The sequence below is a fragment of the Panthera onca genome, chromosome A3 (genome assembly GCF_046562875.1).
Source record: "Panthera onca isolate mPanOnc1 chromosome A3, mPanOnc1 haplotype 2, whole genome shotgun sequence".
Taxonomy (NCBI): Eukaryota; Metazoa; Chordata; class Mammalia; order Carnivora; family Felidae; genus Panthera; species Panthera onca.
The window spans coordinates 120,637,384-120,650,463 of record NC_138341.1 but is presented as its reverse complement, the minus strand read 5'-3'; positions in this window follow the sequence as shown (position 1 = coordinate 120,650,463).

The following is a 13,080-nucleotide window of genomic DNA, read 5'->3' as shown; positions in this document are numbered from 1 at the left end:
GAGCCACCCAGGCGCCCCAGGGTAGGAGTTTCTAAAGCCGCCGAGAAAGAGAGGACATGTTGGGGGCAACAGGTGTCAACACAGGCAGGTGGAAGAGGGCTGGAGACCTGGGGTAGAGCTGGCTCTTTGGTGTGTGTGGAACGCAGTGGGGGTGGGGGGACGCAGTGGGGTCCTGGCCAGAAAGGACTCTTGCAACACAGGGGCCTCGGGTCTTCCCATCCCAGGCACCCGGCACCAGGCATCTCGAGATTGGGCTCCTTGCCATTCCGGGTGTGATCCGGGACCAGAGGCGTCGCCTGGCTCTTGCACAGAAACGCAGCATCTCAGGCCTCGCCTCAGACCTCCTGAGTCGGAGTCTGCATGTTAACAAGACCCCTGGGTGGTTCACCGGCTCACAGACGTTTAGAAGCACCGATCCAGCACGCTGCAGTTCAGAGTTTATAACGTGTCTCATGTTTGCTCACGGTCAAGATCGTCCACTGATAGCTCCCAGTTCCGAAAACCCTAGCAACGTCTGGCAAGGGATTTGGGGGAGGATCAGAGGTCAGTAGGACCAATGACTGCAATCCGTCCTTTAGATTTGCTTCCGGTCATTTTAGTGACTGCAGCCTGGACCTTGAGGAGTGGAGCCAGCCCCAGCCCTGGTTCCTGCTCACCCCTTCCAACAAACTCTGAGCAGGTCAGCTCTATGGCACAATTTTGGGTCACCGAGCCCCCTACCCTGAGCATCTGCTGGGTAACGCCCAGGTGCCGGTCCCTGGGGACAGGCACAGAGATGAACAGATCCCTGCCCTGTCCAGCTCCCAGAACCACCAGCCAAGGCTGCAGGGGAGGGTGATATGGACGTTTCACCAGGGTAGGTGTTCCTCTGGCTGAGGATGGGGGCCTGGAAATCGATCCCTTTGGCTGTCATACTCCCTGCCACCAGGAGATGCTCTGGGGCGGAAGTGGGGGCAGAATCTGTGTGTGTGTGTGTGTGTGTGAGAGAGAGAGAGAGAGAGAGAGAGAGAGGAGAACACGCAGAAATGTTGGCCCTTACATTTTCTTCCTGGCTCTCAGAGAGCATTGACTACGTCCTGACGTTAGAAGTGGTGATGCCGATAAGACTGAACATTCCTGTCTCTCTCTCTCTCTCTCTCTCTCTCTCTCTCTCTCCCATTCCATGAGCACCTCCTGTGCAGCTGTGGATGCTGAGGAAAGGAGAAGGAGTCTCTGGTTCTAAATACTAGACAGTCCTGTCATTCACTGTCTTTGTGCCTGGGAACAAATACCAGTCTCTTGGGTCCTCAAAGTTGTGGCCCATGTCAAGGTTGTGCTAGGTCCCTCCTTCAGAGTTTGGATGGGCACTAGACGGGGCCCAGCCGAGGATGTGGTGGGTGGTTGGCATTCGTAGACTCCTGGCCCCTGACCTCAGACTCCGAGCTGGGCCATCCATCCCGGTGCACCATGGACGGTGAAGTTCAAGACATGGTTTCATTTCACAAACCACACTTGGCCCGAGCTCCTCCCCATCTTGCAGGGAAGTGACCTTCCTCACGTGCCCAGAAGACAAAGGGCTCTTGCAACACTGACGATTCCCTCGCTGCTGTGCAGGAGTGAGGGGGAGAGAGGAAGCAGGGGTCCCTCGTTCCTGCATGATCTGCTGTGGGACGTTAAAGCCATTGTTCTGCGGATGGAATTCGGGGTGATTGAGGAACTTGCCCTGAAAGTCTGTCTTCCTTTTCCGCTTTCTCCTCCTTCTCCTTCCCCCTATTCTCCTCCTCTTTAACACACACCTTCTAGGTGCTTCCTTGAGCCTTCTTCCACAGCAGGTGGCCCTCAGAAAGCAGGGAACCCGTCTAGGCTCTGTCAGGCTTGGCAGATGGGCTGGGCAGACAGCATAGAGGAGGAGGCCGTGCTCGCAGGAGAGCAGCGAGGCATGAGGCTGGTTCGCAGAACCCACAGAAGGTTCAGAGACCTGGAGCAAATAGGCGTGGCATCAGTGGGGACTGGGTCCAGCGGAGGACGAGAGACATCACTCTTCCCCCCTCTGGCCAGACTCCACTGGTTCTCGAATGCTCAACCCAGAAAGTTTTCCCCTGAGAATCTGCTCTTCTTGGCATCCTCAAGGCCTTTAGTCTCGGCAACAGGCGATGACTAACCCCCTCGTGGGAGCAGCCAGGACTCTGCTGTCCTTTGAAGACAGCGTGAGTAATGGGTACATTTCTGCACTGTGGTTTGGCCTCCTGTCCTGGTAGTCCCCTGGGGTGACCCATGGCACTCACTCTTAGGGGCTCACAGCCACCCCAGCTCCCCTGCACACCCACTGGCGCGTGCACGTTGACTTTCACCCTGCCACACACTTGCACGCCCGGCACGGGTGCAGACACCTGCCCCCAGTGGCTCACAGTCCCCTCCACACGCGAGTCCCACCCACCGGCTCCATTAGGGAGCTTTACTGCCTGAGCTCGCAGGTGTTTGCAGACCTGATGTTGGCAGTGACTGAGTGGGCCTTTTGGTGACACTTCCATAAAACCCCATAAATCGCCTCTGTGCAGCGTCACATGCACATTTTTATTTTCCTCAATAAATACGCACATTCTTATTTCCTAACTGCTCCAGCTTTGGCTGAGTGCCCGGCCAAAGGGTCCACTTCCTGTGCGTTTGGCCGGGATGCGTCGTGGACAGAAATGGGGACCACTCCCGTTGGTTGTTGGAGGCCCGGGACATCCTCGGGGATCTGGGGTCACGGAGGGCTGATTTGATGGGATATTTAGGGTCAGCTCGTCCAGCTGCAAATTACACCCCTCCCCTCGCAAGCCATTGCTCTTTGTGTTTGTTCGTTTATTCCATCTAGACTCTTCCGCTGACGTTTTAGGTGAGGGCTGCTACCTAAGCCTGTTTTTCAGACGTGGAAGCTGAGGCTCAGAGAAATGAAGTAACGGTCGATGCCAGGGCCTGAAATCCACATTCAAACAGTATTTCAGAGCATTCTGATGCAGGTAGCTTTGGTCACACCTTGAGAATGAAGGCCTCTTTGTGAATGGCTTGGGTCTCAGGGTATAAGCCATGTTTCCCCCTTTCTTAGGACAAGAACCCTTCGGAAATGATTGCTTTGAAGGGGTAAAGAGCAATTCCAAGGGCAAACATTTTTTAACTCAGAGCATTGGTATCCCTTACAGCTGTAAGGACCTTGGGGTTGACTCTCCGGAGAGGCCGGCTGAGGCCGGCTCTCTGCCAGTTTCCCTGGCTGTGTAGCTCATCACCTCTCCTGGCTTGGGTGTAACTTCAGTGCACCGTCCTCTGCCCCTCCTGGAAACACAATTGCACTACTTGTACAAGGTGATAAATGTTCACCCCAACAAGCCTCTTCCAGTGGCTGTTTTCCTCTCTGTGGTCCAGATTGGGAAGCGGGGACGTCAAGGTAAAGTTTCACTGCCAGAAAGTGGCAGAGCCTGGCTTAGGAGTCCAGTGTCCTGACCTTCGGAAGAGCTTGTTGTCTGAGCAACATTGTGTCCACCTGTCCACCTGATGTCCGGGGGTTAGAGGCGGGTGAACTTCCGGGGCCAGCGGGATGTGTGTTCGGAGTCCCAGGACTGCTGTGCATATGGCCGTGCTAAGCGATCTCATGGAACGGAGAGAAGGCAAGAAAAAGAGAGGTGAGGGCTGGGGGCAGCGATGAGGGGGAGAGAGAGGAGGGTCTCGCACTCCGTGCTGCCCTATTTTCTGCCATTAAGTCATACTCGGTAGGTGCCGTGTCAGAAGCAGAGGGACGGAATGTAAAGCAAAGGAGAGGCCTTTTCTCTGAGGCTTTTAAAGTTAAAAGCTTGGCTAAGGTGGAAGGGAGGGAGGTGGGTGCAGGACTTATATCTTCACTTTGATGTGGTCCGTTGGGAGGTCCATTACGAAGGAGCCATCAATAGTCCATGAAGGTCGCGGAACAGAGAAGGGCATGGGCCACAGGAGGGCCCATCGGCTCTGATGCACTCACTTCTCTCTGTGGGTCCCCCAAACCATGCCACCAGGACGTGGGACAGGGCAAGGGCTTGCCTCTGGGGAATGCCCGCTGAGTGGGGCGTGTGGGCAGATGCATGTGGCCGATCACTTACAAGCGCTGTGCCCTTCGGAGATACTTCCGGAATACACCGTGAGAAAGACGATAATATTACCCTGACTCTTCTGACTCACCCACAGGCAACCATTGGGCGCTCCAGAGTCCTGGCCTCCCTGGTTCCCATTGTCCCTTCCCGCTGCGTCCTGCTTTGCTCTTTTGTCCGCCTAGCACAATGAGATGTGACCCGGGAGTCTCTTGAAACCTCCTCTGTTACCTGAGGCCTGTATCTCATCAGCCAAATGGCTGCAGTGGCAGGGATGGAGGTTCACATGGGTTCAGGAACAGGGACTCTCATCCGCCAAAGTTAATCTGGTTAAAGTGACTGCTTGGTGCTCTACCTGCCACTGGGAACAACCGACTCTGAGCCCCTAATATGGTTCTGTTCCCCAAGGGACCAGCCCGGTCACAGAGAGAGTGCACTGAATTGTTTCTATCATAGATGGGGCCATGCTTTGATCTCATTGGAATAGAAACATGGATGTCATTGGAACTCTGGATATCGGTTTGCCTTCCCTGCCTTTTTCCCAAACAGCAAAATACATGTGCAAAACACGCCCCTATAACCCCCGAGGTCTTCATTCATTCCCGCATCAACTCGGAGGGCTAAAAACCCAAAGTCTCATCTAAATATCATCTAAATCAGAGCTGAGTGACACTCCAGGTATGATTCATCCCGAGGCAAATTGCTCTCTGGCTGTGGAGCTGTGAAATCAGACAAGTTAGGTGCTTCCAAAATGTAAGTGTGCGACATAGAATAGATATCCCCATTCCTAAAGGGGGAAATAGGAAAGAAGAAAGGGTTACTAGGTCCTGTGAAAGTCCAAAACCTAACGGAGAAAACACCATGAAAGCTTAAGGCTTGAGAATAATCTTCTTTGGCCTGATGCTCTGCCCTTAGACCCAATGGGGTCCTGCCGCCATCGCTGTCTTGGGTTGGAGTCATCGCCTTATGTGTAAGGGATATAAAGCGAGGTAATTAATGTGACTAAAATAATGGAAAGACAATTCACATTACCATGTAGTAAAATCAGGTGTTTTTCTACTGTATTATTTCCTTCCATGTCTGGTGGAAAGCATTACAGTTTGTTAATAAATGTCTCTCCCATTTATTGATAGCTTATTACCAGATGTTTTATGTTTTAAGATAGATATAAGAAATCTATATTTTTACAGTTGTAAAACTGATAGATTTCCATTCCATTTTCGAATATGTTATTATTGCAATATTGAAAAATGTATATTTATTTCATATGATGCCCCTTTTAAATTTTAAAAAATTTCAGTTTTTAAATTAATGCAGTTTTAGTTGATTTTCTTTGGGCTTGAGGTAAGCCATTATATCATGAACAAATATTCATAATTTTGTTTTTTTTTTTAAATAATTTCATGTCAGTTTTTTTTTCCTTTCCTTATTTCATTGACTAGAATTTCCAGAGTGATTATTAGTGGTGATACTGTAGGGAATATTCCTGTCTTCCTCTTATTTTTAATAGCAGTGCTGTTTATATATTGCCATTAACTATGAAATTGAGATAGATATTTCAATCATGATATATTAGACTTGGTTGTTCTTTTTTTTAAATTTTTAACATTTATTTATTTTTGAGAGAAAGAGAGAGACAGAGTGTGAGTGAGGGAGGAGCTGAGAGAGGGGGAGACGCAGAATCTGAAGCAGGCTCCAGGCTCCGAGCTATCAGCACAGAGCCCAACGCGGGGCTCAAACTCACGAACTGTGAGATCATGACCTGAGCCAAGGGCAGATGCTTAACTGACTGAGCCACCCAGGTGCCCCCTAGACTTGGATATTCTTATTCATTATATTCTGTAATTTTTTTTTTTTTAATTTTTTTTTCAACGTTTTTTATTTATTTTTGGGACAGAGAGAGACAGAGCATGAACGGGGGAGGGGCAGAGAGAGAGGGAGACACAGAATCGGAAACAGGCTCCAGGCTCCGAGCCATCAGCCCAGAGCCTGACGCGGGGCTCGAACTCACGGACCGCGAGATCGTGACCTGGCTGAAGTCGGACGCTTAACCGACTGCGCCACCCAGGCGCCCCTGTAATTTTTTTTTTTAAAGGCATGGGCATCAAATTTACCAATTACTTCTTCATATTTGTTAAGATGATTGCATTTTAGTTGACCTGATAAATATATTTGTAACAGATTTCCTAGCATTAAATAATCTCTTCATCACTGGTTCTGAGTGACTATGCTTTTTATATTTCAACGAGTTAAATTTGCTGGTGTGCTTTGAGAGTTTTTGCAACAATCGTTAAAAGCAAGATACGTTTGTAGCTCTGATGTTAATATAGTACATGCATACTGTTATAAGAGATGGAAGCAAAATAAATCAAACTGTTAGCAGTGGTGTCCTGTCTGTTAGGTGGTAGAATAAGGGTGGATTTTGTTATTCTTCCTTTAAAATTTAATATGCATTTTAAAATGAAAGAATCGAACATTGTATCAGTTATGCAGAGCTGTGTAACAAGCCATCTGGAAACTTAGTGGCTAAAATGACAATGATTTTATTTGGTCACAATTCCAAAGGTCAACCATTTGTGCTGAGCTCAGATGAGCCTTTCTTCTGTTGCTCTTGCCCAGAGTCACACGTTTTGCTGTTTCAATGCTGCGATTAAATGTGATTAAATGCCGAATTTGCATTCAGCTTGTGGGTCTGCTGGGGGCTGGTTCATCTAGAGACCTCAGGTGGCACAGCTTCTCTCTGTTTCTTGTGACATCCTTCTTTTATTTTTAAAAATTTTTTATGTTTATTTTTTGACAGAGAGAGAGAGAGAGAGAGAGAGAGAGTGAGAGCATGAGCAGGGGAAGGGCAGAAAGAGAGGGAGACACAGAATCTGAAGCAGGCTCCAGGCTCTGAGCTGTCAGCACAGAGCCCGATGCAGGGCTTGAACCCATGAACTGTGAGATCACGACCTGAGCCGAAGTCGGACGCTCCACCGACTGAGTCACCCAGGCACCCCTGAAATCCTTCTTTTTGATGGAAGAAGCTGCAAAGTCACATTGAAAAGTGGGGTGCATGCAGAGGTGGGAGGAACTGCTGGGGACAACTTTGCAAACAATCTGCTATGAACACATGTTATAGTTAAAAATAAAAACCACAGATTAAGAAAAAGAAAAAAGGGATAATACCCAATGCTGATAAGAATATGGCAAGATAGACTTTCTTACACATTGCTGATGGGTCTATTGAAAATATAATGAAAAAGACTTGACAATGTATTTCATGAATGGTAAAATATTTTTAAAATTATTATTTTACTGAAATTAACCAGCTTATTAAAGGGTATGATAAAGGGTGTGAATCAACATCCAGATGAATAAATCCATAGGGTGAGGTCTGGGGAAAAAGTTGGTTTCCATGCTCTCTCCAGGCAATCGTGAGGGGTAAAATGTTAATAGACTTTGACCTAGTTTTTCAATACCTTGGAATTTATCCTAAGAAAAAAATGAGAATTCCGCATACACAAAAAATTAGACGCAAAGATTTTTATGTATAGCATTCTTTGTAAATGAAAATCTAGACCTAATCTAAATGTCCAATATGAGAGGAATTAATGACATCATCTCCATATGATGGCATATTATATAACGATTACATTCATGTTTGAGGATATAAAGTTTAAAAAGTAGATTTGTGTGTGTTCGTTGTAATTCTAACTTTGAAAGTTGATTGCATTCATACATATGTATGTATATTCCCATATACACGTTGTATTGCATATGTTGAATTCATACGTATATTTGAATACAGTCAACTTTCTATGTACATATATATATACATAAAATACTACACGTGAGCATAGTAATGGTGATTATTTCTTGGAAGTTATTGTGTTTCTGGTGTTTTTCATATTATAATGATTATTGGAGCCACAGGTACCAGAGGCGGGTCACCTTGCCATTTTGAACTGAAAAGAGTGAACTGTAACTGTCACCTCATGTCCTGTGGAAAGTCTCCATCTGACTCCTTGAGGGTTTTCATTCCCATTAGAACCTCTGTGAGGGCCTTCCTATCTTTGGAATCGTGTTTCTCCTGTCTTTTGTGCTTCCTCTTCGATACCTGCCCGGGCATCTTGCCCGATACATGGGCCACAGTCCCTTCCCCTTTATTTCGACTTCCAATCTTCTCACAAACATTCTGGAACTTGCTGCGTGTACCAGACTTTTACCAAAGATCTCTGTTCTGTGTCCCATGATGGAGACGGGTTATCGTGTACAATATTGTAGTCGAATTAAGTCCTATATTAGACCAGAGGGACTTAAAATATTTTTTTGTTGTTGCTGTTTCTTAGACCCTCTGGGCAATCTTATGAGGACTGTAGACATCTTCCAAATGTAATGTTTTTAAACGCATATAATAAAATACAGAGGATTTCCAAGAAAATGAATGATATTGAAACAGACTCGTTGAATGTTTAAGAAAAAACAAATTTGTGATATGGTGATGCATGCGTTTCTTCATTAACAATGCATTAAATAATATGCAAGGAGTTCTAGTTAGCCAGCAATTGAATATAATGTGAAAGTAGCAGTAGGTATAAGTGATATTTTGTGATATAAATACAACAACCATACTATGCTATAAAAATATCTGTGCTTTCTATTGGTTACAAAGCTGTAAAGATTGCAACTACCGTCGTTATGGGTCGTTTATGTTCATAACTTTAAAAATGCCAACTTTCAGTTGGAGAGTGGTAAAAACCAAGCTGTAACTTTACTTATTTATTTATTATTTACTATTTATTTGAGAGAGAGAGAGTGAGCACAAGTAGGGGAGAGGGGCAAGGGGGGAGGGAGAGAGAATCCCAAGCAGACTCCACGCTCAGTGTGGAACCCTGATGCAGGGCTTGATCCCACAACCCTGGGGTCATGACCTGAGCCGAAACCAAGAGTCGGATGCTCAACTGACTGAGCCTCTCAGGAGCCTCAGGATGTAACTTTTCCCTCATCTCAAGGATCCCCTGAGTTCTGTCTGGGCCATGTGGGACCCATGAACCCTGAGTTAAGAACCCTGGTCAGGCATGCTTGTTCTGCCACCGGAGGCCATGTTAAGCCCCGTTCTCTTACCATGTTTTTTTACTCTTTTTCCCTTTCTCTCCTTCCAGTTTTTTTTTTCCTGAAAATGTGGAATCCTTCTCAACTCTATTAGTGTGATTGATCCTTCAATCTCTGGTTCCTAATTTTGAAGCTAGCTCCTGCCTATCTTTGACTGTCCACAACCCATCAGAGTGTTTTCAGCCAAAAGACGTGGTCACCTACTGCATGTGACATCACCAGAGTCAACATTCATGCAGTATTTCTCTCCTGGGCACTGCTCTGAAGAAGGCATTATTTCTTTTCATTGCCCAGTATTGGGAAGCCTGCTTGAAGTCATGTAGTTATCAGGCTGCGGACACCAGGCTTGTGCCCGCTGCACTGCACGGCTTCCCTTTAGTGGCACCCAGAAGAAAGTGACATGCAGCTACTCGGGTCCCTCCTTTAATAGAACCAGCCATCTTTAGGAGGTAATGGGACTTGAGAATAATACTTTGTTTCCGCGGGTACGTCTCTAGATCTTCCACAATGGTCATTGATTTTCAATGTTCTGTCCGCCCAGGCTCCTGACGCTCTGGGAACCGCTGGGAGAAAGCAAATGCATCTGATGTGCAACAACCGGGGGAAGGACTATGAGAGGAGCAGAGAGGGGACGTGCCGGCACTTCCTGGTTCCAGCTTGTCCTGACGCTTGGCTGGTGCCTGTACTCTGGGTTCTATATAACCCATGTCGCTTTCTATCACAGGCTCCCCTTAGACATAAGCTGGCTTCCGTTGGCTCCTGCTACTTCCAACCGAAAGTGTTTAATAGTAAATAATAGACACGCTTTACTTTTAAAATCGGAAAAAGGAAATATGTTATTAGCAAAGTGTTACCGGTTGTGGGAAAGGGTTTGTCATCCTTCCCAGCCTTACTCCGGAGGCATTCTAGTGACAGTAGAAGTGATGACCATGGGTAGAATGTCACCTCCCGTGTGTCTCAGATCACCCAAGGAGAACACACACCCTTTTTCGGGTTTCTGCTGTCTTATACCTCCTATCTTAGTCATTCTTTTTAGGACAAAATAACCTTCCGCTGCATATAAATGTTTATTTGTTGAATTTATCTTTCTGTATTTCCACCCTGTTGGAGCATATATATCAGCAAAGCAAAGGCCTCCTTTGTATCTCCCAGAACCAAAAGCCCAAGGAAAAGGCCAAATGCTGGCTGGCCACCATGATGCTTTTGATACTCAGTGGATCCTGATGCTGGTGAGGGTGGTACCTCCCATCTTGATTTGTATTTTTGAAGTCAGACCCTTACCTCTACTACCAAAAATGTCGCTCCATAGAGGAAACTCACTGCACTGCACTGGCGTTGGGAGCAATTGTCTCAGATTGCTCTCGTGGCGAACCTGATCTTAGCCTAATTCTTCTAGACTTGACGCTTATGTTGTGTCGCCTTGGTATGAGGTGCCTGCTTTTCCTTGTGGAATCTGGCTTCATCTTATCCCACTCTCTTTGGGCTAACTTGGGTAGGAGAAGGTAGTCAGCCATTAGAATCTCTGGCCCGGGCTCTGGCTTAGCAGACAAAACCCCAATATGGAATGCCAACCCTAAGTGTATTTGGGGGTGAGGGTGAATAATGTAGCGTAGATGACAGGATAGTTGTTTTGATCAGAATTCTTTCATTTGCAAGGGAAAGAAATCCCATTCAAACCCTGTTTCAAGCAAAACAGGCAACATTTTGACGTAAGTGATTGAAGATATACGCGTGGCCAGATCTAAGGGGTCTGATTTCCTGAGGAATCCTCTTTCCTTCCTTCTGACCTGCTGCCTCCCGTGTGCGCATCACTTTAAGTAAGCTCTCTTTACTTGGTGGCTCTAGAGGGTCTCTGGCAGTTTTAGGCTTTACCCACTTCATCTTTGTGATCCCACAGAGAGAATGAAAAGAACAGCTGTGAAACAAATATGGTTGAGTCTTGGACCCAAATGCAGACTGATGACAGATCCACATGGATGGGGAAGGGAGAAGGGAGAAGAAAGAGGTGTGATGGGAAGACCCAAACAATAGATGATTCACTGCAGCGGAGAGGGCTGGAAGGGCAGGGATTGTGGGGACGGTGGGCGGGGCAATGGCGAGGACGAGAGAAACACAATGTGCTGGTGCACGTGGTCCAGGACGTGGTGATGCTGCTTGTGGCGAGGTGTTGGTGGTCGTGACAGTGAGGCAGAACAGATATTCCTTCTTGTTCCAGGTCCTACTGAGTCCAAAACCACAGTCCAACAGGATGGTGCCTCCAACCCCATTAGTGGAGACACATGATTTCCTGTGGTTCTTGCCTTGAAGGGCAGGGAGGGCGGCACATTTGTCCGAGAAGAAATCCAACGGTTCCTGAGTCAGCAAGCTCCCCGGGCTGTGGAAGCAGATCACATGGTCTCTCAGAAACGTACCTATGCATGTTAGCAGAAAACCGGAGCAAAACAAGCTTCCACCACCAGGATGGCAGGAAATGTGGTCAGCTTTCTTTGAGCACCCAGGGAGGGGGAGCCAGGATGGAAGGTCACTGGCTTTTCCTAATGAAGACGCACAGAAACTGCTGATTTAAAGGATAATAATAAAAAAAGCACCCTGGGGGACATTTTATTGCACTTAGAAATGTTCGATTTCATCCCTCATATGAAAAAAATAAAAAAAAGAAGCATTTTGATTTTCATAAAAGCCAAAAGATGAATATAAAAAGGAAAAGTTCCCAGCCAAGAACTGAGGCAGTGTTGTGTTCGTGGGTATGCCTGAGCTGACTCCTCTGGCCTCATGTGAGTGCCTGCATTTGGCCCGCAGATCCCTTGTTCTGTAAAAACTATTTCAGGAACACTTTGAAAAGGCTGCCCAGTGATGGCTGCCTCATTTGGGATTTATTATAATATCATTAGGAGGGGTTATATCACTTGGTATAATGTCAGACACATTGTAGCCTGTGGTTTTATGATGTGGACAAATATCACACTCAGGAATAAGATGGTTCTGAACAAATCAGTTCCATCTGGGTCCTACTGTAAACAGAGCTTTTCCCTTCTGCTGGGGGAAGAAGGATTCCGATCTGCATCCGGCCCCCTGACCTTCTCTCTTGCAGGCTCCTTTTCTTCTAGGTCTCCTTCCTCTTCGACCCCCGGGGCCTAGGAAAGAGAGACAGAGATGGACCCCCAAACCCACTCTACGGGGGAAGGTGCTTGTCAAAAAATGTGGGGAGAGAGGGGAATTAGGTTCTGTCTGATGTCTGCCGCATGTCTGCACCCGTGCTGGATAGCTTCACCTGTGTCACCTCACTCTGCCCTCACAAAGAACCTACAGAGTAAGTAGATGTCTCGTAGCTGTTTTCCAAAGAAATGTTGGGATGGTACGATTAAAAATGGTACTTTGCACGAGGTCTGTACCCTACGAAGTGAGGGTGTGGAGTATCGAGGGTTGTCTGACTCTGAACCCTGTGACCCCTCACGGTACCCTTCAGGGTCTGTGTGCTCATGAGAGGGAGGGAAGGCAATCGGGACAAGTGGGTGCCAGTTGTGTTTCGTTAAGACCTGGACGTTTTCAAAGCATGTAGGCGCATGGCGGAACCACCTTGGAAAGCTATTTGGCAGTTTCTAATAGAGTTAAATGTGTGCCTCCCCTAAGACCCGGCAATGTCATTCTCAAGAGAAAGGAGTACCTATTTCCATAGAAAGACTTGCGTGAGAATGTTCATGGCAGCTGTTCCATGACAGTTGGGAACTGGAAACAGCCCAAATGTTCATCGGTGCTGACCTCTGGGATAAAAGGTAGATCCTGCTTGGGAAGGGGAGAGAAGACTTGCTGAGGGGCGCCTGACGGGCTCAGTGGGTGGAGCACGCAACTCTTGATCTTGAGATCATGAGTCTGAGCCCCACGTTGGGCTTAAGAAAATAAATAAAGGGGC